The sequence below is a fragment of the Rhipicephalus microplus genome, unplaced genomic scaffold (genome assembly GCF_043290135.1).
Source record: "Rhipicephalus microplus isolate Deutch F79 unplaced genomic scaffold, USDA_Rmic scaffold_14, whole genome shotgun sequence".
Taxonomy (NCBI): domain Eukaryota; kingdom Metazoa; phylum Arthropoda; class Arachnida; order Ixodida; family Ixodidae; genus Rhipicephalus; species Rhipicephalus microplus.
Genome location: NW_027464587.1, coordinates 32,560,611 through 32,587,999, shown reverse-complemented (window position 1 = coordinate 32,587,999; position 27,389 = coordinate 32,560,611). Strand labels below are relative to the sequence as shown.

General features: G+C 44.8%; 1 long non-coding RNA gene across 1 annotated transcript in view; it reads right to left on the bottom strand.

The window, feature by feature from the left end:
- Positions 1-4,495: 4,495 nt before the first annotated feature.
- Positions 4,496-27,389, bottom strand: part of LOC142784434 (uncharacterized) — a 61,438-nt gene continuing 38,544 nt past the window's right edge. The window contains exon 2 of the long non-coding RNA XR_012888629.1: positions 4,496-5,656. This is a non-coding gene — a long non-coding RNA (uncharacterized LOC142784434). The remainder of the gene's footprint in view (positions 5,657-27,389) is intronic.

The following is a 27,389-nucleotide window of genomic DNA, read 5'->3' as shown; positions in this document are numbered from 1 at the left end:
CAAGATAAAGCCTCCGTATACCGAAAGGAATCTAGACTATTACACCAAAAGACAAAACCTAAAGCCGGCTTTCCCTAGAGCAATGAAATCGGCATTTTCAACGTGTTCACTGCTTCACAACGCTTCACATTTTACTCAACCACCGAATCCGTTGATGCTTCACGTAACACACAAGACCCAGACAGTTTCGAACGTGCGACGGATTTTACGCGTGATGAGCTGGTGAATCCTCACAATACCAGCACATACCTTGACGTTCCGGACCAGGGTACTTCGACAGACAAAGTTCTCAGCCTTATCACGCTGCAAAAAAAAAAAAAAAACATACGCCATCAGAACCACTCGAAGCCATGTCTGTTGTGCTCTCATTGTCAAGTGATAACACACATGTGAGTCAAAGCACTGCAGGAATTTCGAATCCACCAGCACCGGCGCATTGTGAACTGACAGAAGCATTTACAATCAATGATGACTCACAACTACCTTGGGAGCTTTTTTATCAGTCTGTCACGATGCCTTCATCGCAAGACAAGCCCAGCAGTACAGTATCTACTACCGGCTATCTACTCATCACATCATCATGCAAAGAAAAGCAGACTCATGTTCCTGAAAGATGCCCATCTGACCGACTTTCGCAACAAAATGAGCAATTTCAACAAAGGCAACTCCACGAACTCCAGGAACTACAACGGCTACTCGAACAAGAACAATGATCAAGTGAAACCTCCTCACGAGTACACTTGTGGCTCAAAGGTCATCACAGACAACAGCAATTAAAGGAGCAAAGACAAAATCAATGCCTAAACCATCTTCGCTGAAAGCAACGTCGAAAAAGTTTTCTGCACCAGTTTCCAAGGCCAAGTCTGCAATCCAATAAACTGAGAGAATGCCACATAAAGCTACGAGAGAGACATGAAGCTACCACGTACACAACGGAGAAAAAAAGACATCGTCCCATCAGCCTTGCTTCTCACGCACGCCGACTAGAAGCAAAGCGTCTGTTGCCACTACGGCGCTGGATCCGATGCCAAAGACATCCGTCGATCCCATGCTACACAGATTTCAAGCCGTGTTCGTTCTTCACAAGACCACAAGTCGTGTCATCATCAGTGCAGATGTGCATGGCGGGGTTATGCTATCCCGGGCGCAACAGCCTGCCTCGTCCACCAGAGCTACCCTAGATATGACCGGACTGCTGCCCTCTGCTGTGAAGCTTTTGTGCGAGTTAAGAAACTCCCTTCTGAGGTCGAACTACTGTGTATTGTGACATTCTTCACTTTATGCTTTGTGTTGTTTTTTGATTGTAACGCCCTCATTCTTTTGGGGGGAGGGGGAATTCTGTGACGTAGGAAGGCAGTGACTTGTAGTAGAAGCCGAGAAGGAAGAAGTGAGAATGGAATAAACATGGCCAGGCCACGTCACCCAGTCATCATATATATATATATATATATATATATATATATATATATATATATATATATATATATATATATATATGTGACGCTATGACGCCTGGGTGACGCGGCCTGGCTCATACGCCATGTTTATGCCGTTCTCTGACTTCTTCCTTCTCTGCCTTTACCAACCATCGCTTCATGCGTCACACGATTCCCCCTCCCCCCGAGAGAAGGCATGAGTTAAAACTTACAAACAAGAAAAAGTAAACAAGGAGTGGCTTGGAAGTCACCAATGTCAAAATAAAGAGGTAGTTTCACAAGTTTTAAAATGCACGTGTTGTCTTCTTCGCCGCTAAGACTTGAGGGGAGAGTGTGGCAGTCCGGTGATATCAATAAGAGATCTGGCGGGCGAGGCTGATGGTTGCGTCCTGGATAACACAAGAATGCTTTGGACATGGAGATAGCTGAAATCGCAGCCGGCTTTCTTGTGAAGAACAAAAGAGGTTCGAACGCCTTGCACAATAGACAGTTCGGATATCGTAGGCATTGAATTCTTCGTCGTGGCACCGACCGTGCAGGCAGCTTGCGTGCGCGTTGATCGAGGTTGATTGGGTGCTGCCTGTGTTTCTGCCGAGTACCAGGGGTGCTTTTGTGGCTTTTGGAGATTTTTCTATGGCGATGTCGCAGATGTTTTGATGGAAGGCACATTCTTGATCTTCGGTGGACAATGTATCCACCACGATGGGCCTTTTTGTAATGTTCTTTAAGCCTTAAGAGTGCACTCGATGACGTTTTCTTTCGTCGTTGACAATGTTGAAGTATACGTTGACGTTGTAGTTTCTTGGTTTTGTCAACTTGCTTATGGTGTGAGATTGATCGTGGTGCGCCAGGATTCTTGGCAAGTTCTCCGCAGGCTTCTACGACGCCAACCAATGCAACTGTTTCCGGCGCAAAACAATGTGCCGGGTTTTGTGCACTTGAATCTTCTGTATTTATAAACCGTTCATTGGTTGCCTGAAGAGTACTTATGTCATCAGAAGTCGCACCTGCAGTTTTGTTTTCATTATAGGCAGTGAGGTTGTACACTGGATTCACGTCGCTTCGATCTTGACATTGATGAACACTCGACGCTTCTGCAGAACACTTTTGTTCGCAAGATGCTGACTGTGAATGCTTCTGGCTTTGTGGAACTGCTGAGTTGAATACTTTGAACAAATGAGATTTCTGTGAACATTCGTTGTGTGGTTTGGTTTCGTGCGGATTCACTAACTTGTCATGCGTAAATGCTACGAACTTATGAGGTGCTTCATCAGGTTTATCAGTAAAGTTGATGACAGGAGATGGAACTGCTAAGCTGAATACTTTGAACGAATGATGTTCCTGTGAACATTCGTTGTCTGGTTTGGTTTCATGCGGATTTGCTAACTCGTCATGCGTAAATGCCGTCACGCGTCCGAAGCCGTGTGGGCCATGTGTGCGACACGAAGCATCAAGTGATTCGGGTTGTTCAGTAATACTTGAAGTATTATGGTGCCGCAAATACATTGGAAATGCCGATTTAACTGCCCGTGAAAAATCCGACCGTAGGCACGCTCTTTTGGCAAAATGGTCTACATTCCTATCGGCATACGGTGGCATTACCTTCTTTGATGCGAGGTGCAAGTCTCTAGTTGGTGTCGTAATGCGTGAAGTGTATTCGGACGAGTCATATGATGGTACAATGGTGGAATATTTACTCTGAAGTCTTGTTCGGGAAATACGCTTACTGCGGGAAGACTTCGCGTAACTGTGATGGTTGAGTTGAAAAGCCTTCAGCTGATGAGGTATGGACAAGTCTTCATCGTATTCTTTGAAACGGGAGACCTCGATCCTTTTTTATTTATGTGCTTTATTTTGTCGGTTTCCATCATGTCAGCGTTGACGCGTCTGCACAGATCAACAACGTCTTCAATGTAATTTGTGAACGTCGGGCACACACGCTATTCGGCGCAGATTTTTCTAATGGCGGGTCGATCAAATACTGCCGTGATTGCTGTTTTGAAGAGTGACCACGTTCGAACGTCGTCCTTGTGGTTTCTGAACCACAGAATTACCACAACCGCGACATAGAACGATACCCGCGTCAACTTCTGCGCGTCGTCGCACTTGTTCAGGGCGCAAACCCGCTTGTAAGTCGACAAACAGGCTTCAACGTCGTTTTCGTCAGTTCCGCTGAAGATTAGAGGCTGCCCCGCCGCAGTGGTCTAGGGGCTAAGGTACTCGGCTGCTGACCCGCAGGTCGCGGGTTTGATTCCCGGCTGCGGCGGCTGCATTTCCGATGGAGGCGGAAATGTTGTAGGCCCGTGTGCTCAGATTTGGGTGCACGTTAAAGAACCCCAGGTGGTCTAAATTTCCGGAGCCCTCCACTACGGCGTCTCTCATAATCATATGGTGGTTTTGGGGCGTTAAACCCCACAAATCAATCAATCAATGAACATTAGAAGCTCTCGCAGCAGAAAACTTTGAGCGCAGGTGATGCGTGGCGAAGGAAGCGTCTGCTGGTCCGTGTCTGGCATGGCAGATGGTAGTTTCCGAGAACAGAGTTCCAGGATGGCACAGGGAAATGGTACCTAGCAGAGCTCGACCAAATATAAAGATGAATTGTTTTACTCGAGCCAGTGAGAGCGCACAGCTCCAAGCCTGGTCCACTCGCTCGTGCCTCTGCTGCACACACGATGCTGCTGTCCTTGCGCCTATCTACTTCCTCTTCATTACAATATATATATAAATGTCTGTACGGCTAGCTGTTGCCTTTGTGGAGATAAGTGGGATTTACCCAGTGTCTGTGGCGTGTCATGATAGCCACAATTGTGCTACCACGGATTTCAGGACACGAAAGACTTCCCCGCCGTGGTGGTCTTGTTGCTAAGGTACTCGGCTGCTGACATGCAGGTCGCGGGATCAAATCCCAGCTGCGGCGGCTGCATTTTCTATGGAGGCGGAAAGGTTGTAGGCCCATGGGCTCAGATTTGGGTGCACGGTAAAGAACCCCACGTGGTCGAAATTCCTGGAGCCCTTTACTACGGCGTCTCTAATAATGAAGTGGTGGTTTTGGGACGTTAAAACCCACATATCAATCATTCAAAGACACGAAAGACGAACGAGGAAAGCTTAGTCAATGAATTGTGTGCGTTTCATTCTGCGTAGGACGGCAAACAATCTTTAATATTGCACCTTGTGGCATCGCAATAAAGCGAAATGTGTTTATATACACTGAAGCTATTTTGTTTTGCTTGTGTATTTAAAACATACCTTTGAAGGCTCAGTTAAAGGGTATTACGATTAGGAGGCGCTGTAAATCAATAAAACAGAAAAACAAAAAGCAGCAATCAAACAGTTTAAAAATCATAAAAAGCACATGACAAGAGCAAAAGTGAAATGTGAATAAACGAGTCAACATACACATGAAGGTACCGAGAAATAGCGACCAAGTTGTTATGCGCTAGAGAAGGTTACGCTTTGAAGAGCCTTAACTTTGAATTTGAAACAATATATATTCTAAGAAAACAAGAACACATTCACTGTAGACAAAGGTCCTAAGAAAGTAAAATCGCGAAACAAAGGTAAGAGAAGGTTAGTCAACCTCCTCAGTGTGAAATATTGAGTGCTATTCTGCAACTTGCACATCATTTGACTGGCTTAGTTTTAGTGATGCAAAAGCGACTTCGGGCATGCTGCGCCGATATTCAGTGATTAGTATTGGAAGATTATGCTGATAGATCTCGGGAAAGTGATGTAGTTGATGGGGAAACTAATGTCGCTGTGAGAAGTGCCACAGAGTTTCTGTTATAGTGAACGTGTAATCATAATCCTAAATGTTACGGCACAGCCTTGAACTACTCACTAATCCTACGACAGAGCACATGAGCGTTGGAAAGAACTTCAAAATATTTATGTGGTAGAAAGTGTGATATCATACATTATATGCAAAGCGAGCGCTATAGTTCTGTAGGCATGAAATGTAAAATAGTCAAAGTAACAATTACGCGCTCAATGCGGCTCCTTGACTCGAGCTAAAGAGTGCGAGCACCATACAGCTCGTACAGAATTGCCGACAAGCGTTGCATTGCACGCTGTGTCGTCGGCAAGCCACGAAAGTCGACGCACTCAATACCAAATCTCAACGACGTCCCGATGCCACCGCCTGCGACTCCAGCCGGTGACGAAGAGCTGGTGGCGGCGACTGGACCTTCCATATCAGATACGCCTTTCGGTATAACCTGCAAGCGAAAATTAGCAGGTGACAGACTGCAGAACGTGCATATGAAATTTCACTTAACGAAGTTATCTCCTGGCCCGATTATTTTGTTAAAACGGGGATGGCATAAAATTGCATAAATAATTATTCGGTCCTCCTGTATCCAACATTGTAACCAAGCGACACAGAAATGCTACCACAGCATTGTTTTTGGTAGTAGCCCACTCAGAAGCGCCAAGAAAAGCCACCAGGGCTGCTGAAGGCGTTGCTGTCATGGTGTACAACATGTTTTCTGGACGATGCAGGTTACGCCAAGAGAAATAATACAAAGCCATATTCGTTGGGTCCCGTGCAGACGCTGAGCTTGCCCCGCGTCACCTAGCTACTCTTACCTAGAGAATGGCCGGTCCAGCCCACCGACACTGCCACGGGTGCACTGAACAGCCAAAATTTTGTGAAGGTTTGGGCTGCGCAGAAGCGCATCCCACACGGCCTCACCGAAAGTCGAGCCGAGCGGCCGTCACTCCCAAAACATGCGTGCTTCACCGGAAGCGGTAAAGTCAGCTTCGGGAAATTATTCCAATCAATTTAGCTGTGGCAGGCAACATATATACATCAATTCGGATAATGAACACAATAATTATGCGTGCAGGCCGAGCAGAGAGTGTCGATCGAGTAGGCGATCAGTGTCGACTGAGACGATAAAATATTGGAAGGAACCACTGGCACTCCCAATGCCATTCGGTATTACCATATACAAAGTGCTACCAAGTGGTACATCTACTGTTATTTGTAAGAGGGGGGCGGAGAAAAAGGACGGCCTCATCAAAAAAAAAGTCAAACACTAGGGCGAGCGAGCGTTGAACGCTAAAGCATTAGAGCGCACTTTCGAAGGAAGAGCCGTGCTTGTGAAAATAGAAAGAAAATTACCTTCTTTTTCTCCCTGAGCTTCTTCAGGAAAAGCTGGGTTTCTGTCCAAACAATTCGGTAAATTAGGGTTGAGTGAAACATTACACCCTGTGTATATACTTGCCGGAGATGAGAGAATGAAAATTTATTCGTTATATCAGAAACATTCTAAAATTCTGTTTCGTTTGAAAAAAACTTTATTTGTACCACGTGAGTGGCTGAGTCAGCTATTGAACTTAAGGATCTCTTTTATTTTGCCGAGCAGTTTATCATTCTGCTCCGCCGTGGTGGCCTTGTTGCTAAGGCACTCGGCTCCTGACCCGCAGGTCGCGGGATTGAATCACAACTGCGGCGACTCCATTTCCGATGGAGGAGGAATTGTTGTAGGCCCGTGTGCTCAGATTTGTGCGCACATTAGGAACCCCAGGTGGTCAAAATTTTCTAAGCTCTCCACTGCGGCATCTCTCACAATCTAATGGTGGATTTGGGACGTTAAACCTGACTTATCATCATCTTCATCAACAGTTTATCATAGTGGTATTTAGAACCACTACAAGCAGCCAAGAACCGAAAGACCGAATCAAACAGACGAGCGCTCGATTCGAATTAAAGTTTATAAGTTTATTTTCAGAAAAGGACAGGTTTCATCATACACCGAACGTGAAAATGCATGCGTGAAACTACATTCTAAAAAAACCGGAGCACAACTATCACCTGATAGTTTAAAAAAAATGCTACATCAACACGTGTTCCCTACGTATGAAGACATGATACAGAATCATCAAACAACTCAGGTGAAAGAACAGACATGTCATGGCAAGCAAGTGGATGTCGCTGGCCTGCTTTGAGTTTTAAAAACCAATCTAGGTACGACGCTAAAAAACTGCGCGAGTCTGGCTACATTGAACGCACTATCGCCACAGCGAGCCAAAGGCGCTTGAGTCTCGTCAAGGCAAAAACGAATGATGAACAAATAGTTGCTCCCGTGGAGGAGAGCAGTAACTACGACATCTTTCCATATGTTCCTGCTCTTTCTCATCGACTGAAGAAGGTCGCCCCCCGATACAATCTGGGCGTAGTTTTCAATGTCAAGCATAACATAGGTTTCATTTGTCAGGCTCTTCACAAGCGCCTACACAACAAAAGATTGTCGAAGCAGTCCACATGATACATTAACCATAGATTGTCTTTTGTTCCTTTGTGTTTCAAACGTTGTTAATAGCACTCCCTTCGCATGCAGCCAATACTGGCCGCTGCCTTAATATCAGGCTAAGGGAGCACTATAGCTCCCTAAAAGGTGCTACATATTCACACCTCGCACGGCACTGTCAATATGTGGGTGCAGTTTCAAGTTGAGCAATACTTTTTTTTTACGGCACAAAAACAGAACAAGAGAACTACTGGAGGCCGTCTATACTCACAAAATTGCTTCCACGTGCGTCAGCCAGACATCTATTAACCTACTAACCTGTGAAGTGGCTTATTGAGATAGGTTTTTGACGCTGAGAGCAGGCTAGCGATAGCCACTTGCTTGTTTGCCATGACATGTGTGGTCTTTCACCTCTGTTGTTTAGGGGCGAAGCTCCTTATAGCAGCACCCGTTCGTCCCTCGTAGTCGTAGTCGTAGTCCTAGTGTATAACCAGTCTTAGATTTTGACCTCAAAGGTTGTGCCAGTGGGAGATTTATTCTGTGCATTGTTTAACAATAAAGAAATCGCAGTGTGCGCGTTACCTAAAAGCCGAATTCTCCTGTCTCTAATTATCCCTTAGCAGCCATTGGCATGTACATTGAGCACTATCTCACAGGAAAAAGTTGCTAAGTTATACTCGATGGGTGTAACCTCCTTAGTTTTAGAAAGGTTTAGCGAGCGTTGCGCCGCAGTGCCATGAATACAGTGAACTAGTATATACTACGAACTAGAGGTGGTTAAGGAGGGAAGTATACACGAAAATCTAGCCCTAAGAGAGTGTGCGTGTGCCTCCCCTCGTTCAGTCCTTGGAATGTCCACTGGATGATGGTGCTTCTATATGAAAAATATATGATGAAAAGATGCGAGATGGTAGTACTTGGAGTGTTGAATAGGTGGACGAACGGACACACAGACGAATGCATCGACAGACTCACGGATGGCTGCACCGACGGATGGACGCATGGACGAACGCAGGGGCGGATGCATGGACGGACGCAGGGGCGCACACACAGATGGACGTGCGGACGCACGAACAGACACACGCACGGATGAGCGAATGAACGCATGGACGGTCACACAGACGGATGCATTAATGCACGGAAGCAAGAACGAAAAAAACGAACGGATGCTTCGCCCCACTCTCAACAATTCCCTGCGTGGGTATGCTGCCAATTTTTATGTTTCTGTTTGATGTCTTCATGCGAAGGAGACATTAGAAGACACGTGTTTCTTTTACATTTTTTAACGCTGAGGTGACAGCTGACCTCAGATTTTTTTGAGACGATAGTCTTTCTTAGGGAAGTTCGACGCAAACATTTTGGTAATCCTGTCTCTATGTTTGTCAGTTTGTCTGTTTTTTTCACTAAAATATTTTGCGGTATGGCCGAAACCTAATCCCATTCGTAGCGCCGACCAATACTGCTCCAGTTTCAGCGTTCATACTCGTGCGATGGTAAATAAAAAGAAAATATTGTGCATATCTGAGGTTCACGTCAAACACCGGCGAATAGGAACACGTCAACATTCTGCGGTGTTTTTTTTCGTACTATAGAAGGCATACAGAAGTAATTCTAAGAACTGTAGCATTTATCACGCTGCGCTGTCATTTCAACGCTATGCACAAAAAGGCAAGTGTTTAAGACGTTAAGGTGGTGGGACCTACCCGTCGTTTCACGTTTTACACCTTCACGCCTCCGAGACAGCCGCACACGCCATCCTTCTTTTTCTTTGATAACAGCCAGATAGAGCTGATATTTCACATGAATTGGTGCGCTCTTTCGCATCCGCTGTACGCATCTAGGCACTGCAACCTAGCGCCTCCAGAATGCAATTCACTGTTTTCTCGCACAGAACATCAAATATTTTTTTTCACTCTTTCCCCACGCAAAACTAGTATCTTGCGATGAAATTTACACTGAAATATGAAGATACAGGGCCAATGTTTAATTGTAGTTTCACGCATGCATTTCCGTGTTCAGTGTAAGATAATGCCGGGCCTTGCTTGTGAATAAACTTCTGTTTGAAGTGATCGCTCGTCTCTTTGACTCTGTCTTTCGTTTGTTGTTTGTTTACGCGCTCTAATTGTCGCCATGTTCAAGTACAAACTCACTCAAATTGCGGTATATACATACATAAAACATTTATTGCAACACGAGAGGCTCTGGTTGAACGAGGTCCTATAGTCCCATCAGCTAGTTGGCGGCTGCTCACAGGTCGGCACAAAATGGGGAAGACACTCAGCGATGGCCCGGGTGCGTGTTATGTATAATTTTATTTATTTATTTTTATTTACAACATACTGCGGTCTTGAAAAAGACCAAGCAGGAGATGCACAAAAATTAAGTGAAAAACACACGTGAGCGAGATAGATGAATGATGTGCAGAAAATACAGAAGATAAGTACATTATACAGAGATATATAGATGAGCTTAAACACAGGTTAATACGACCTTCAGAACAACGGTAATGGGTCTATCTCCCTGTTATAGATTCACAATTGCGATAAACAGTAAAGCAAGTCGAGTACAGACTACAGTGTAGACAATATGGCACGCTCAAAATGGCAAATAGCCTGAGATGTGAAAACCACTTCAGGCAGTGAACTCCATTCCGATACTGTACGTGGGAAAGACAAATTCGTGAACATGTTTGAGTGGGCTCAATACGGAAGCAAATTGTGCGTGTGCCGATATCTCGCGGGGCGCGATTGAAATGGCTGAATGTATACCGATGCGTTTACCTTTGTGTAACCAGTATAATGAGCAAACAGCAGTTTCAGCCTATCAATTTTTCGTCTATATTCCAGGGTTGAAATGCTATTCGCCAGAATTAGAGAAGTTGGCGAGTTGGTGGTCCTATATTTATTGAAAACGAAGCGTATAGCACGTCTTTGCACTATTTAAAGCACGTACTTATCTTTTTTAAGGAAGGGGTCCCATACGACCAAAGCGCTTTGCAGTTTAGGAAGTATTATCATTTTGAAGGCCAGTAATTTGACATGAGTTGGTGACGCTCTGAGTTTATGCCGTAAAAGGCCTGACTTGCGTGTGGCAGGTGCTCAGATGTTTTCTATGTGCTTTGACCACGACAGAGTATTGGTGAACGTTATCCCGAGGTATTTGTACTGGCTTTTTTCTACCACTGGTGCACCATTTAATGAATAGGAAAACTGAAAGGGTTGTTTTTTTCTTCGTTACACGAAGTAGAACTATTTTGTCAGCGTTCAAGCTCATACCCCAGGTGGTGCACCACTGACCAACTTCCGTCAAACCACCGTTTAACAAGACTTGGTCATCGGTGCCCGTGATTTCCTTGAAAATAATACAGTCGTCTGCAAACAATTTTATGGAAACTCTCGGGTCAATAGCAGATGTTATGTCATTGATGTAAATTAAAAAAAGAACTGCTCCCAAAACACTGCCCTGTGGAACGCCAGATGTCAAACCATGTCTTTCAGATGCGCACCCGTCGACTTTCACAAACTGTGCTCTGTTTGTTAAATATGATTTGATCCAGTTAATTATAAACGCAGGAAGGCCCAGAGAAGAAAGCTTAGTGAGTAGTTTATCATGGGGTACGCGATCAAAAGCTTTACTGAAGTCAAGAAAGACTAAATCTATTTGGCTGGATGAATATAAAACTTGTGCCATTTTATGAGTGGTTGTAACAAGTTGAGTAGTGGTAGAAAGGCCTTTGGGGAACCCATGTTCGAACTCGGAAAGGACGCTGTTTTCAGAAATTTGTTAATAAAAGAGGCGATTGTGTGTTCCAAAATTTTGCAGCAGGTTGATGTTAGTGAGATGGGTCGATAAATTTCTATTTTCAAGCTATTTCCTTGTTAAAGACAGCCACAACGCGAGCTAGGCGCCAATCTTCAGGCAAAACTGCGTGGCGCAAGCATAAACGAAAGATGGCGGTCAAAATGTGCGATATCGGCTCGGCATAATGGCGCAAAAACGCTTTTGGAATTAGGTCTGGTCCTTCAGACGACTTTTCAATTATATCCAGCAGAAGTGCAAGAATGCCTTCGCAAGATATAAATCCAGGATCAATATCAGTCACATTCATGAACAGCCCCTTTGTTTCAGTCTGGAGAGAGAAGACCGAATGGACATACTCGTTCATTGTATTAGCAATGGTCCTCGGTTGAGCTATAAGGACATTGTTTTGTTCAGTTTGTTCCAAGCGTTTTTTACTGCCGCCCACATAGCGCCAGAACTTTTGTGGTTGTGTTTTTATAAAATTTGGCGACGTGGTCAAAAAATATTTCTTTCTGGCTGTAGATAAACGTGCTTAAAGCTGTGTTTTAAGACTCTGAATGAGTTCAGCTCTTGGTGGTTTTGTTTTCTTGGCCCGTTTCAGTTTCCGCTTTAAATGAACGATATTCCTGTCTACCCAGGGACTAGCTCGGTTTGTTTTGATTTTTTTACGAGGGACATAGGTACGAATACAACCGAAGACCATCCTCTTAAATTCAAGCCATAGGGAGAGGGGATTTTCATTTGATACGTTGTCGGCAAACGCCCAAAGCTCGTCTAAGATTGCCTGGTCGTCAGCACGGGCAAAGTTACTAATAACGTTTGCCTTGGGCTTTGCGTTTTTAGCACAGTTTTCAACAGAACAAGTAATAAAAACGAACTTATGGTCTGATATACCCTCTTCTAAGCAAACATCATGCTGTAACGTAGATTTGCTGATAAAAACAAGATCCGAAATTGTGCCACCATCACCAGACGGACGGGTGACCTCCTTTACCACTTGGTCCAATTCACATGCCACCAGTATGTCAAGAAGTGGGTTATCATCTGTTTTGGAAAGGTGGTCAGTCGTGCAGTTCATAGATGGCATGTTAAAATCACCCGCGATAATAATCTTTCCCAGATTTGTTGCTGTCATATAATCCAAAAGCATCGTTAGAAACTCGGGTGGTGAAGACGGTGGCCTCTATACAGCGCAAACTGTAAACACATGACCCCAGAAACTCACTTTCAAAAAGAGGGTTTGATGAGAATCAATCTGCGGAAGCAGAGTGACTGAGAACAATTTTTTTAATATGACAGCAACGCCTCCTCCCCGAGAAGAGTGGTCGCGACGGAATATTTGGTGCGAGTCAGGTACAATACAGTCGTCGCTGGCACCACCGTGCAACCATGTTTCACTTATGACCGTCAGATGGGGATCATATTTGTACAAGAGACTTTATAACTCAGCAGTTTTATTTTCTATGATTCGGGCATTCATATTTAGGATCCTTAGTTGTTTTGGTGCACCGCAAGCTTCCCGTCAAAGCTCGGCAGGTGTGACTTTGTTTGCAGATGCCATGTGCGCAGTACCCGGAAAGGGTTTAACACGAGTTACACGAGTGCTCAAGGCAATGCGTTGTTGCCTAGTGTCATCCCAGGTATAACTTACACCATCGATCTTCAGCTTATCATAGATAAGCGAGACGCTTTCGCCGTTTGCCTTATCGGCTCTCGCGAATTGCCATAACAGTTTGCGCTTGCGTAGCGTGGATTTACTGAAATCGTTTTGGAATAATATATTAGTACCTTTGAGTTTGCTGCCACTACGTAGGATAGCTTCCTTCTCTAGAAAATCCTGGAAATATACGATCACTGGTCTATTTCCAACTCGCTTCCCGAGACAGTGAATTCTTGCAACGGATGTGCTGGGGTTTTTGAGTATTTTTGTGAACACATTATCGATGACTTGCGTACGCAACACTTGATCACTTCCATCAGCCTAGTCCTCAATACCATAGACAACAAGACTGGACCGTCGACTGCGGTCTTCAAGGTCAGTTTGTTTGCTTATCTGTTGCTCAATTACATTCTCAAGGGAAAGTGCTTTATTCTGTAGGGTCTGAATTTGCGAAGATTTTTCGCGTAGATCGTGTAATACCTTATCCAGTTTGGTCCAACGATTATTTAACAAAGTGACAACATTTTCGGTGTCTGTCAGCCTACTTCGTATATCAGAAAGCTCTGTTATAATTGATGACTGACCCTTCATTAGTGGCTCAAACATTTCTTCGACTGTTGGACCAGCATTTTCTTCTACGTCACCACAGACGGCGAGTTCACAGGCATGAAAACAACTATACGCAATGAGAACACATGTCTATGGGCACGGCAGAACAAGGAGTGTACGATCATCACTGCGTACGTTGGAATAGGTTGAACTAACATAGACAGTGAACAAGAATTGCTTGGTTATCGGCATGTTCCCTGCCGCTTCGCCGTGCCCACTGAAGAAGAAATACTGTGGGCCGTCCTTTGTAGCCAGCAGTGGTGTTGTCCCGGTCAAGAGTAAGTCACGAGGTCCAATCAGATGTAGAACCGTTGGTGACCAGTTCTGGCAGAATACGCTGTCGTATCCCGCATCATGCACAGGAAACGCTTGACACGTGCTGGTTGAGTTGACTAGCAGGAAAACCTGGACAGTGAACAAGAATTGCTTGGTTATCGGCATGTTCCCTGCCGCTTCGCCGTGCCCACTGAAGAAGAAATGCTGTGGGCCGTACTTTATAGCCAGCAGTGGTGTTGTCCCGGTCTAGAGTATGTCACGAGGTCCAATCAGATGTAGAACCGTTGGTGACCAGTTCTGGCAGAATACGCTTTCGTACCTTGCGTCATGCACAGGAAACGCTTGACACGTGCTGGTTGAGTTGACTAGCAGGAAAACCTGTACAGTGAACAAGAATTGCTTGGTTATCGGCATGTTCCTTGCCGCTTCGCCGTACCCATAATATCCCAAGACATGTATGGGAGAAATGCGGCACCGCTATTGGCTGAAGGTGGTCACCTGATCTAAACGCGCTTCCCGTGTTTTTGTTGTTTTTACATCTTTTTAAGCAAAATGGTGGCACGTGTAGACGCTAGTTTAGCAATACGTCTGTGAAGCTTGTTGAAGCCTTAAGTTGAACGGTGACAGTGTCACTGAAACAAGTTCTGTTCGTAGACAGCTGGTGTGCTGCTATTTTTTATTTATTACTCATTCGTTCAGGCGGCCAGCTGGCGAAGAAAACGTGCCATTTGTACTACTTCGGATGTCAGCTGTTATGAGGTAAAAGGATTGTTTCACATGTAGAATTTGCGCTGTGGTCTTTTGTTCAACGCGGGACTGAACCCCAGCTGTGGTGGCTGAATTTTCAATGCAGGCGAAAGTGCTGTAAGCCCGTGTGCTCAAATTTGGGCACACGTTAAAAATCTCAGGTGGTCGAAATTTCCGGAGACCTCTACTATGCGTCTCTCATAATCATACCGTGGTTTTGGAATGTTAAACCCGACATAATTATCTTCTGTTTTGCATGTAAACTAAGATGAGACGAACTTGTTTCAGTCTTAGTCGTTTTGTGACGGGGTGCTGTTTCTCGCGACACTGCGCGTTCACCCAAGGGTCCTTTGCAATCTTATTTCTTTCTATATCACGTGACGCACTGCCAGCTGGCGCTCTGTTAACGCGCACAGTGCTCATGAAACTCGTGTAGTAGAGTAGAGCGGTTGGAGCCTAGGCGTTCCCCAGATGCAACTCTTCAATTAGGAAGGACACGAAATGCGCAGAGTATAACCCTTGCCACAATAAAAAGTAAATAGCCCAGTTGTCCATCCCAAACTGACAGATAAACTAACGTCTAACCATGAATGGACTTTTCTTGAAAAAAATTAAAATGTGAAGCACAGAACGGTGGATGTCACCTTAATGCACACCTCTGTCATGCTGATTCAAACATGCAGGGCAAGTAGTAGAGTCCACTGTTGTTCATTAACCTGAATATTTAAGAAGTGTATTGTGAAACAAAAACATGACTACGTATTTCAGAAACATAGTTGCACAGCACAGGCACATGTGCCATTTCAAGAGAGAGTTGTTCAAAATATTTTACGCACTTTTTATTACTGTCGCTAAACATGTGTTACACAAAAGTGTTGTTGATACAAATATTTACAAGTGGACCTCGAAAAGTTTGCTTTGCAAGAAAAAAGAACTACGAAAAAGTTTATGAAGTAATACACAGTATGGAAAGACAGACAAAAGGAGTTAGACAAATTCACTCATTAAAAAACTAAATGCTCTATCTTTAGTGAACTTCTGAAAAGGAACTCATTTTTGAGCCACTGCACATGTCTGTCTTTTTTGTCTGTGTTTTATTGTGCCATTTATCACTTCACTGTGTTCCAAAACCAAATATTCTGCAAACTCATTAACTGCGAATAGGCCTACTAAACTGTGACATAATAAAATTGCCTATGTGAAAGAAAAGTACTTCACAATGCATGCTATTTAAAAGAGACATAATTCTATGATCACAATAAAATTACACTTCTGCTCTCGTTACCATACCATGCAGCAGCCAAACTTAGATGATTTTTCACTGGAAGCAGGAATACAACACCACAATATATGAAGTGGTTTTAAGTTTTGAAGCAAATTGTATGTTTTAGTACCTTGAACAGGTGCCAGGAAATGGCACCAGAAATCCATTCACAAAAGATATGTGTGCTCCTACCCTTAGCCTAAGCCCCGCTGAGGTGGTTCTACTGGCTAAGCCACTCAGCTGCTGACCCGCATGTCGCAAGATCTAATATCGGCTGCGGCGGATGCAGGATTGATAGAGGCGAAAATGCTGTAGGCCCATGTGCCCGGATTTGGGTGCACGTTAATTGCAACACCAGGTGGTCGAAATTTCCGGGCCCCTTCACTACGGCGTCTCTATCATATGGTAGCTTTGGGACGTTAGACCTCACACATCTATCTATGTATACGTCATCAAGAAAGATTAGTCGCCCTTGTGTTTTGCTCAACATTAACTACAGGACTGGCAGCATGCTCAATATTTACTGTTCTTCATCAAAGACGCAAGATTGCGTCGTGAGGGACAAAAAATATCACTTTAGCACGAGACCCTCGCCTTCCGTACATCTTTCCACCAATCGCATGAAAGAATAACATGAAAAAGTGACGATAGTTATAGCGCGAGAACAAAACAACGACACAGGGACAAGAAGGACACTATGTCCTTCTTGTCTCTATGTCGTCATTTTGTTCTCGCGCTATAACTATCGTCATGCCATACCAACTAGCCCAAGCTGCCACACTTCTATGAAAAAGTGGTCACATAACATAAGGTTACCGCTTCAAAGAGTCACAGAATGTGGCTTAAAGGTTAAACAATCGTGATTCAATAATTTAAATATTGTTAATCGTAGGTGAGGTTTCAAATGCAACAAAATGAGAGGTGGGTATGACTGGCGGAGCAAGGACATAGCCATGCAAGAGTCATTCATCGGTGGACCCTGTTAACGCTGTTAGTGCCCTGCAGCAACGCGAGAGGCGTCCACGTGCGCCACATGGAACGCGCATCGGCGTCGCTGAGACCCGCATTCGACGTCGGACAAGAAGCGCGTGCACGGACGTGGGTATACAAAGCGCGTCGCATGTTCACTGGGTGCTCTTTCTCATGCTTTCGCTTGGGCCTGTCATACCATTCAAAGGCGTGTCTGCTCACGTAGTCTGTCAAGCTCTGTAAATAGTTTAATAAATTATCTGTGTTTTTTGTGAGCAAGAAGCATCGCAAGAGTCCTCCTGCTCCGGCACCTATGTGTCTGCGTAGGCCCAACTCTTCGAACATATAAACTGGTCGGCAACGGTGGGATTCGGTTGGATCTAGTCGTGTTCTTTCCTGGAATCAATGCTGGTGAGTGCTCAATTTCCGTAGAGATTCTACCAGCTGTTTTGGTTAGATGGTGATGTCTTTCTAAAGGGGTAGATTGGTTGCTGCTTTGTAAAGACAGTGTGTATTGAAGTATTTCACAGCAGCTTGAGCAACAGAAGTCTGCACTGGGCGACCACCAGGTTGAACAAGTAAAAAAAACAGATTTGGTCCTTTTGTGTGAAGAGCTGAGTGTTGATGAGTCTAGGGTACATAGGAAGCCGCATTTATTACAGGTAATTGAAGATTCCGGCATCGATGAGGAGAGGCTTTGCGATGCTTGTGAGCTCGTACAGGCGATGCGTTAGCAAGTTGAAAAAGGAGGGCGGATTGCGATTGGAAGAGAGATCTCCAGACGGAAAAGGCAAGCTGCTCGTCATGAAAGGGAAATGAAGCGATTGAGGCTTGAGCTTCACAGTGTCCTGGCAAAACGTGCCCGTGGTCAGAGCAGAGTAAACGAAGAGATTCAAGATAGACCAGACATGATAAACAGAAAAGGTGCAGCTGAGGTAGTTGGTGAGTGCTACGTCTGTCGCCAGTCGGAAATGACAGGTGTCCCGAAGTTGATAAAATGCCAAGATGATTTGCTCATAAAAGAAGAGTTTTCGTCAAACCAGAAAGTATACAGCCGGAGGTGCTACCGCCAGGAGATAGCGACGTGGGTAGGCAATATTGCCTTAATGAAGCATTGGGTTCTATGCAATGCAACGAAGGTTCAGAGACAGACATAAGAGGCGATAAATTTCAAGAGACCAGTTTTTTTCAGTGCAGACGAAGCTTCTGGGTTTTTAGTGGGGCCTCTAGTTACAGAGTGCACTTCTTCTCAGATGTCAGAACTCGAAGCAGAGAAAAGCGTTCACATGCAGCTGGGGGACATTCAGTCGCTCCCGTCTGCTTGCGACCGGAGCGTCTTTGTTCAGTTTTGCTCGCGTGGTTTCGGCCTCACGGATAAAACTTTAATGAAGCTGACCGGTGTTCTTGTTCAAAGACAACTGTTTTGGTTGTTCAACGCCACCTTTGCTTTGTAGGTGGTGTAATGCGACTTTTCCCAGACATGTTAAACAAACACACTTTAAAGAATGTTTTTGTGTCCCGTCTACCCCTCTCGTTTTGTTTCCATTTTGTTCCCGCTCGTTTTGTTTCCAATCAGCCCGACATTTATAGATTTCCCTTGCTCCCCCAAAAAGGTGGTCGTCACCGCTGACGTCGTCATCTCTGCTTTTGCGGTCGCCGCGGTATCTTTTTTTTGCAACTACGTCCCCAATTTTACTGCTCTCTTTATGCCATCGCAAGCATGCGCTCGTCGCCGGAACCTTCTTGTCCCGTTTGCAGTCATTACACTTGCCGATGGCTCCAGTGCCGTGTACGTGTGCAATTCGTTCATTTGTCCCGCTACCTATTGCATGGCGAATGTATTGGGAGTGTTGACACTCCCAATACATTATAATGAGATCTTTCCTTTCGATGCCCCTTCTAATACAACGCCGATGTTCGTGGATGCTGTCACAGCTGCCACCGCACCCTCACTACCTGACGAAGAGGTTCTGTTGCGCAGTGTAAACACCGGCCTTACGCAAGACCAGCGCAATCAGCTCATTCAACTACTTGACCGTTTCTGCAGCTCCTTCGACCACGTACAACCTCCCTTGGGACACACGTCAGTTGTCGCTCACCATATCGACTCGGGTCATCATAGTCCACTTCGTCAGCGCCCCTACCACGTCTCGCAGGCTGAGCGTGACGTCATCACTCAACACGTCAACGAGATGCTGCAACGTAGTGTTATTCAACACTCACACAATTCTTGTCCTTCGCCAGTGGTCCTCGTGTGAAAAAAGGATGGCTCCATCAGGTTTTGCGTGGATTATCTTCGACTAAACAAGATCACACGCAAGGATGTTTATCCCTTATCCCCTGCCACGCATTGATGACCCCTTGGATGACCTTCAAGGTGCGGAGTTTTTCTCTTCACTGGATATGCGCTGTGTTTAATGGCAAGTGCCAATGGCTGAACTAGACCGTCCAATAACAGCGTTTCACTGACAGCGTTTCACTGAGCATCACTGACATGCCATCCGAGCAGTGCAAGGATCCCTGGATGAATTTTTTGCTCGACGTCTTTTCTCACAGTTCGTCAGAATCAACTTCACGCTCCCCCTCTCATCAAGCAAGACATTTTGCTCTCCGTGAAGGCTTGTTGTATCGCCACAATTACGCGACGGACGGCCTTAGGTGGCTCCTTGTCATCGCTCGTATTCGCGTTCGGACATATGCGCTGCCTTTCACGATGACCCCCAGTGTGGCTGGAGTATTCAAGACTTACTCTCGCCTTCATCTAAGTTATCACGGGCACGGCATGTATCGGCACGTTCGCCAGTACGTTCAGTCATGCACCACTTGTCAACGCCGCAAGACGCCTTCTCACAGCACTGCTGGCCCTTTGGAACCATTAACCTGCCTAGTGAGACTATCCTACCCCGTCGGAATTGATATTTAAGGTCCTCCACCCAAAACCATTTGAGGGAACTGGTGGATTATCGTCGCCGTCGATCATTTGACACGCTACGCTGAAACATCTGCGCTGCCTGCTACCACTGCAAAAGACGTTGCGTCCTTTCTCCTTGAACATCTGATTTTGCGGCACGGTGCACCTCGTCAATTACTGAGTAGCCGTGGACGCGTGTTTCTCTCGAACTCCATCGATGAGCTGCTCAAAAGATGTCGCACTGTCTACCTGAACACCTCGAACATCTATCTATCTATCTATCTATCTATCTATCTATCTATCTATCTATCTATCTATCTATCTATCTATCTATCTATCTATCTATCTATCTATCTATCTATCTATCTATCTATCTATCACTTTAGCCGCTTAGGACTTTTAGCTCTCGTAGCCGTTTTAATAACGGTATCGACACCAAACTTGGTGTGCCATAACAAGACTATATGAGAAGCATATTTGACTAGTCATAACATGAAAATTATGTTACCTATTTCCTAAATCTCATTATTTACATTTCATCGTCATGCAGCTCTTACGGTGGTTTCATTCACATGGCATGTTGTCAAACTGGTATGGCATGGCATGAGTGCATAGAGAACACAAGCGACAGACCCTAACATGAAAATAATGACATGCGTGACTTGTAACAGCATCACTACATGCCACGCTCATGATGCGCTTGCCACCATTTCGCTAGCCTCTTATATACTGAATTTCGTATTACGGGACGTGAATGGATGGCGAAGGTATGATACTGGCGCAAACAAGAAAAATCAGATGCGTGGCATGAACAACATGACTACATGCTACGCTCATGATGTGCTTGCCGCCGTTCCGCTAGCTTTACATGTACAAAACTTGGTATTACGCGACGCGAACGGATCACATTTGTCAATGACACGTCCAAACATGATAATCACGACATGCGTGTCAAGTAGCAACATGACTACATGGTACAGTGATAATGCGGTCGCAGCCATTTCACTAGCTTTACATATGCAAATTTCGGTATTACGTATTCCCAATAGATGACGAAGGTATGTGACTGGTGCAAACATAATAATCATGAGATTCGTGTCATGTGAGAACATGATTACATACCCCTGTCAAGGCGCCAATGCATTTCAACATGACGCAGTGCGTAGGCTCGCTGGCGTTCATTTGGTCGTGTAACGCCTGCGTTGGCAAGTCAGGCGATTGTTATGCCATATACTAGCAGGCGCGCACCGCGCTGTGCTGCTTTGAAGCATGCGCATTTCAGTGCGTCCAGCGTCCCTCCGGCAAGAAAAAAGGGAGACGCAGTGTTGTCTGGGTAACGCATCGGCGCGAAATCCTGCATTTCGCATTTCGCGCTGGTTGCTATCGGGCCGTGCCGACGGACGCTGGTCGCACCTGGAGTCACACTATAGAGTGCTCGCGTTTTGGTAACGTAGCGTCACTGTGCCCAGCGTGCACGCGCGTCAACGCTACATTGGAGTATGTTGGGCCCTTCATGATGTGCTCGCGCCCGTTTCGATAGCTCCACATATACCAAATTTGGTGTTACATGACGTCAATGGGTGACGCAATATATGACTGGTGCAATGCCTGATAATCCTGACACGCATGTCATCTAAGAACATGACAACATATCACCCTCTTAGCGTGCTTACGGCTGTTTCGGTAGCTCCACATACACTCAATTTGATGTCACATGACGTGAATAGATGACTAAGGTAAACGACACATGCAAGCATGATAATTATGGTACGGAAATCATGCACGGCATCATTTAACTCTACCTCGTAATGTTGTGCTGATTTTAAAGTGACATATCAGAAATTCTTATTCGTGCTTCACATATCATCGATTCTCACTGTACGTGGTATCTGCAAATTTTTTTACATATATTTCATAACAACTGCTTTCATATAACTTAGTTTTTTGGAAAATAACTTGAGCAGCACTTCAGCCTCGAAGCAATAATGATGTGACTAAGTGCTTTAACAGAACCATAGATGCGAAGGTTGGAATCTACACCAGTAGTTTATTGTTATCACTAGCGCAAAGTTAAAATATATGGCATGCAAACACAGACAAATGTAATATGCGCCTGCAAATTTGTGTGTCTGTTTTCTTTCCTGCTGTTATGCATCTTTTCAGTTGTTAGTCGGTGATTGTAGCACTTTTATTTCTCTCTGACGTTCTTGTTTGTGTGCGCTGTCTCCTAACAGGAATACAAACCAACTCACTCTGCTCTGTTATTGTAGTACTCACGCCGACTTGTCTCTCCTGAAAAAATATTGTACAATTTTGTTACAGGTAACATAAATACTTGAAATCTAGAAGCATTTTAATGCTTATTGATTCTCCGTCATGCGATGACCATTATAGAGCACCCTGTTATTTGTGATAAAAGATACAAATGCCTTTTAAAAAGCATGACATGATTCATGCATATTTTGACCACTCCCGCATATGCATATGTCCCTCAAGAAGATTGGTTAGTGCCAAGTAATGGCAAATGTATTATAGTTTATGCAATGGAGAGCTAACCTGACCTGCTAATTATCCTGGTTCACTTTGTTCAAAATTTGTCAACATTTTTTCCAGAACAATCACTACGGCATCCATATAACTTATTACCTACTTTAAAAACAGATGCTTATTTGGTAAGAGCAGATGCCAATAGCTTACTGAAGTACCTTCAAAAATCTTCTGGCCTGCTTCAAGAAGCAGTTATATGTTTTGCTTTAATGAATAAAGGAGCACATATTTAATGAAGTATTGAGCCTTTGGCAAACAAGCAATCTTCTTAGTGGTGCAATAAGCTAGCCTGATGAAAAACTAGGCACAGTATGCAAATGAATAGGAAATAAGATATGAAGGAAAATAGCTTAAAGTTAACATGTCGAAGAAGGTCAAGGTAGTGTTGGTTTCGCAATAAAAAATTAATTGCTGTCTTTGGTTTCTAGTTACGAAATATGACCTTTTGGGCAAGTTATAATGTATGCATCTGAATAAAAAGTGTAGAAGAAAAACAAACGCTTTTTAAGAGGGCAAAGAATCTTGCATTGTTACATCAATCTCATTAGTGAACCTTGCACATTTCATTATTTAAAAGAGCCTGTGCTCAAATACCATGACATAAGTCATTGTTTCGGCAAGGTGAGTACACGTGGTAGGTGCATTTATCTGTGTAATTTCTCAACCTTTGCAGGGCAGTTGTAGGCGATGTGCATATTTAGATATTTCTTACATCAAACGTGTTTCCACCATCGTGTATCACATTTGACATAGCAGAACTCTAAAAGCATGGACACATTCTCCAGGCACATCATTTCGTGTATCGACATTTGCTAATTGTTCTCCAGGCGCTCGGGTGTCTTTTTTTCCAAGCTCACGTTGTTAAGCTTGTCCTTCGTTTACCAATATGCCCTGTTTTAGTTTCGAAATGCAACTGCGAAGATATGAAATTGGACAAAAAAATACCTCCTAGGCAGAGACCAAATTTGCAACCTTCTAATAACACGTCGAATGCTCTACCAACTGAGCTATCACAGCGGCCATCTCCTCATCAACTCAACAGGGTACATGAAAATCAAACGTGAGAGCGTGAACAGTAGCCTTGACTGTTAGCGTGGAACACTTTTTTGTGTCTATTTGGTGTCGTGTAATCCATCAGCTTATTATGAGCTGGCAGGTGACCACTAATTTCTCGTATACTACCTGAAGGCACCAAGTCTGTCAGAATAAGACGCTGGCAATGAACAAATGAAATAAGTACATTTAGGGCTTCTTTGCTTTGTTAGACAGACAATTATTCAAATCTAACAAGGCATCGTGCCATTTTGATTGATTGTTTATTAGATCTCATTAACATTGTGTCTAACAAGCAAAACTAGCCCTTAAGTGTACTCATTTTTTGGACATCTTTGCCTGTTGGATCTCATTAACATTGTGTCTAACAAAGAAAATAAGCCCTTAAATGTACTTTGCTTTTTCGGTTTCGATGCTCCGGTCCTGATGGGCAACCTATTGATGCTACTACTTGGTTGTGCATGCCTCATTCATTGCACGCCGACATTTTCATAAGGTGTTCTCTAACATGCTCAAGTCATAGTACTGATTAACACTAACTTAGCTCACACGGAAGGCTGAGAAATGACTGCTGCCTGTTTATTGCAAAATGAGGTACACTTACCAGAAGCTGCTTATAAGTTTAAATTGACGCTTTTTCTGAAACTTATTTCTTATTTAACCTTTCTATACCATCAAGTTTAGTTACAATGGCATCGAGCCAAGTTGTGATGAATTAATAATATTTACAAATCGCCTCTTGTCTTTTTTTCACCGTATTTCTATAAGACTTCACTCATACGCGAGCGAAATTAAGTCCTCGAGTTTCTTGCGTCATGGCAAACACACAATCTTATGATAAATATCACGCCAGAAAGGCGTGCACATGCTCTCTGATTTACATTGAGCACCACTTCACCCATCACCACACAAATAAAGTGAGCCATCTAGCTCACTGTAACACAATCTAAGCATACACCACGTCGTCTATAATGAAATAATCCGCGCATGCATCACCAGCAACCGCAAAAACATTTGGGAGCGAAAAGCCCAAACAATCTGACGTCCGTCATGTCATCCGGCACACGGACGGCTCAATCTGTACGGAGCGTGACTTCAGCGTGGGAGCGCAAACGAAATTTTCTTGCATCGTGTCAAACACATGATTGCATGCCAAAGGGGCGTGCACTACACACTCCCGGATTATTGTTAAGCACCGCTGCCTTCATTGTAAAACGATCTACACAGCTGCGCGCAACACATGTTGGCAAAAATACCCCAATTTTTACGTCGCAAGTCTTCAACCAGCTTCGCAAAACCACTCTGTGGGCCCCGCCATTTTGCTCAAAGAAAACAAAACAAAAAACCAAAAAAAGGCTGGAAGTGTGTTATATCATGCTACCAACTTCAGCGAATAGCGGCGGCGCATTTCCCCCATACATCTCTCGGATTATAATATGAAAACACGTGACCCGGCCCTCCAGACAGTCAGTCCTTGTAGACCAAAGTCCGGGCTGTATAGGCTCGGCCGCAACGAGTTTTCATTACATAAATCATCGTCCACATTCAATGGCCCATGCCAGAGCGTGTGCGTTAGTGAGCAACTCTCTAAGTCACAACAAAGACACCCTCCATGAAAGTCCGGCTCCATCCTATGGTACGTTCGTGGCCAGAAATATGTGCCCGACTGTAGGAGCCGAAAAGCGATTCCTTGGGCTCTGTTGAGCCAGACATTAGAAAGCGAGAAAACGCCTCCGAGTCAACTTGTAGCCGGACGCAATCTCATTGAACGTTGTCAAAGCATCCTTTCTGATGTCAATATTCTTCCCAGACACTTCACCATCCCGCACACGGTTCATTCATTCACCTGAAAGAGTGTGAGTGCTGGCATTAAAATTAACCCAATCAATGCCCTCAACGTGCGCGGGAAACCAAGAGATATTGTGACCATCAGCCCATCTCGCCTGTGTGTGACCACTCCGAATGAGATTGCCCACCTGCTGCGAAATCAAACCTCCTAGAAAGGGCCGGGCTACTGACCTTGGAACTGAGTAAATCGCAAAAGGCACCTCTGCTGCCTCAAGAGCTAATGCAATGACCACCTCTTCTGCAACTGTCACCTGATCTATACAGACTGAAAACCCAGAACTCCAGCTGCCATTTACCATTGACGACTGACACACTAAAGGCCTGCCACGTACTGTACTGCGCAGCGTCTACAAAAAGCACCACTTTAGTATCACTACGTACTTTTCGAAGAATATCGCCCGAGCTCGAGCCACACGGTGTCTGTACCGGCTGAACGTTGCGCCCAGTAGAACCCATCAAAATATCCTCCCGCTCGTGCACGTGTGACCTGAACTTCTTCGTACACCACAACCCTAGGAGCCGCAATGCCAGCCTCATTCAAGATTGTCAAGTCAGCCTTGGTGCGGGTCAGACGTGGCACCTGTGCCGCAAAGTACGCTTCAATCAACTCATCGATCGTGTTGCGCAAACCAAGCTCCGTAGCCGTTCAGTGCTAGTAGTCTGTGGAATCCCCAGAATCCTCTTGAGCCCGACCCTGATTAGCGTATCAATCTTCTTCTCCTCTGTCCCAGTCCATTGCAAATATGAAACCGCATTTTCACATATATAATAAAGAATGCGTTCAACGCCTGAGGGAGAAGATTCTCTCTCAAACTACCACGCTTGCTCGTAATCTGAGAGATCAGGCGCAGGACATTGCTCGCCTGAGCTTTTGTTCGCTCAAGGCACCTTCGTTACAGCCTCGTGCTTAATTTAGAGACCCAGGATCTTCATAGACTCTACTATTAGAACTACCATCACCATTCGACACGCCAGCTTCACTGGAAAGGCATCCAAACTTAAGGCTCGAGATTCCGCATGCCCTGGTGCGCCTTCCGAAATAGCCAGAGCTCCAACTTCTTTGAAGAGAGCGCCAGGCTTCTACCCTCTAGAAAACGCTCAGTGACGTCCAGCGCCTCCTGCAGGAGCTCTTCATGCGTGGCTAGATAGCCACCCATGCTCCATGCGTTAATTTTGTCGGCCTGAATAGCTTGCCCAACGCAAGACACTCCTGGTACCAGTTTTGACAGCCTGTGCAGAGCAATATTGAAGAGGAAAGAGGACTAGACGGACCCTTGCGGCTTGCATACTCGTCCCTCAAGACCAAGCCAAAGCTACGAAGTGCTCTCCTCCCCGCAAGAAAAGATTGCGTGGACGAATAAATTTCGCGTCCCAAACTCATACAGGAGATTTTTCTCAGAATATGCTCATGAGCAACCGTATCAAACGCCTTAGCAAGATCCAAACCAAGATTGCCTTGGAATCACGCGTATGATTATCCAGAATGGCCCGTTAAATAAAAACAAGGGCATCGTGTGTGAAAAATGCTAGCCGGAACCAAACCAGATTGTGTCTCAAGAATTCAGTTGCTCAACGAACTGCGTGACCCGGTCATGAATCGCATGTTCTGCAGCCTTGCCCAGACATGACGTCAGTGAAATCGGATGCAGGTTGCCTACATGTGGAGGTTTACCTGGCACAAAGATGAGGACTACCATGGCAGTACGCCACTCAGTCAGCACCTGCCACTGTAGTCCACGCGTAAAAAATTTCTTTTGCAAGAATTTCAATCACTTTATCGTCAAGGTAAACTAGGAGCCTATTTGAGATCTCGTCTGGACCAGCAGCAGATTTACCATTAAGGTTGGCCAGAACATGCCTAATTTCTGACAATGTAAATTGAGCATCAAGCTCCGGCCTGTCCGCATCTCCATAATCGCTCAACATGTAATACCCAGTCACGTTTCCTTTTCTAAGAGACAGGTATTGAGCGGCAAGCTCATGGAAAATCTCCGCCTCCATTAGTCCCATA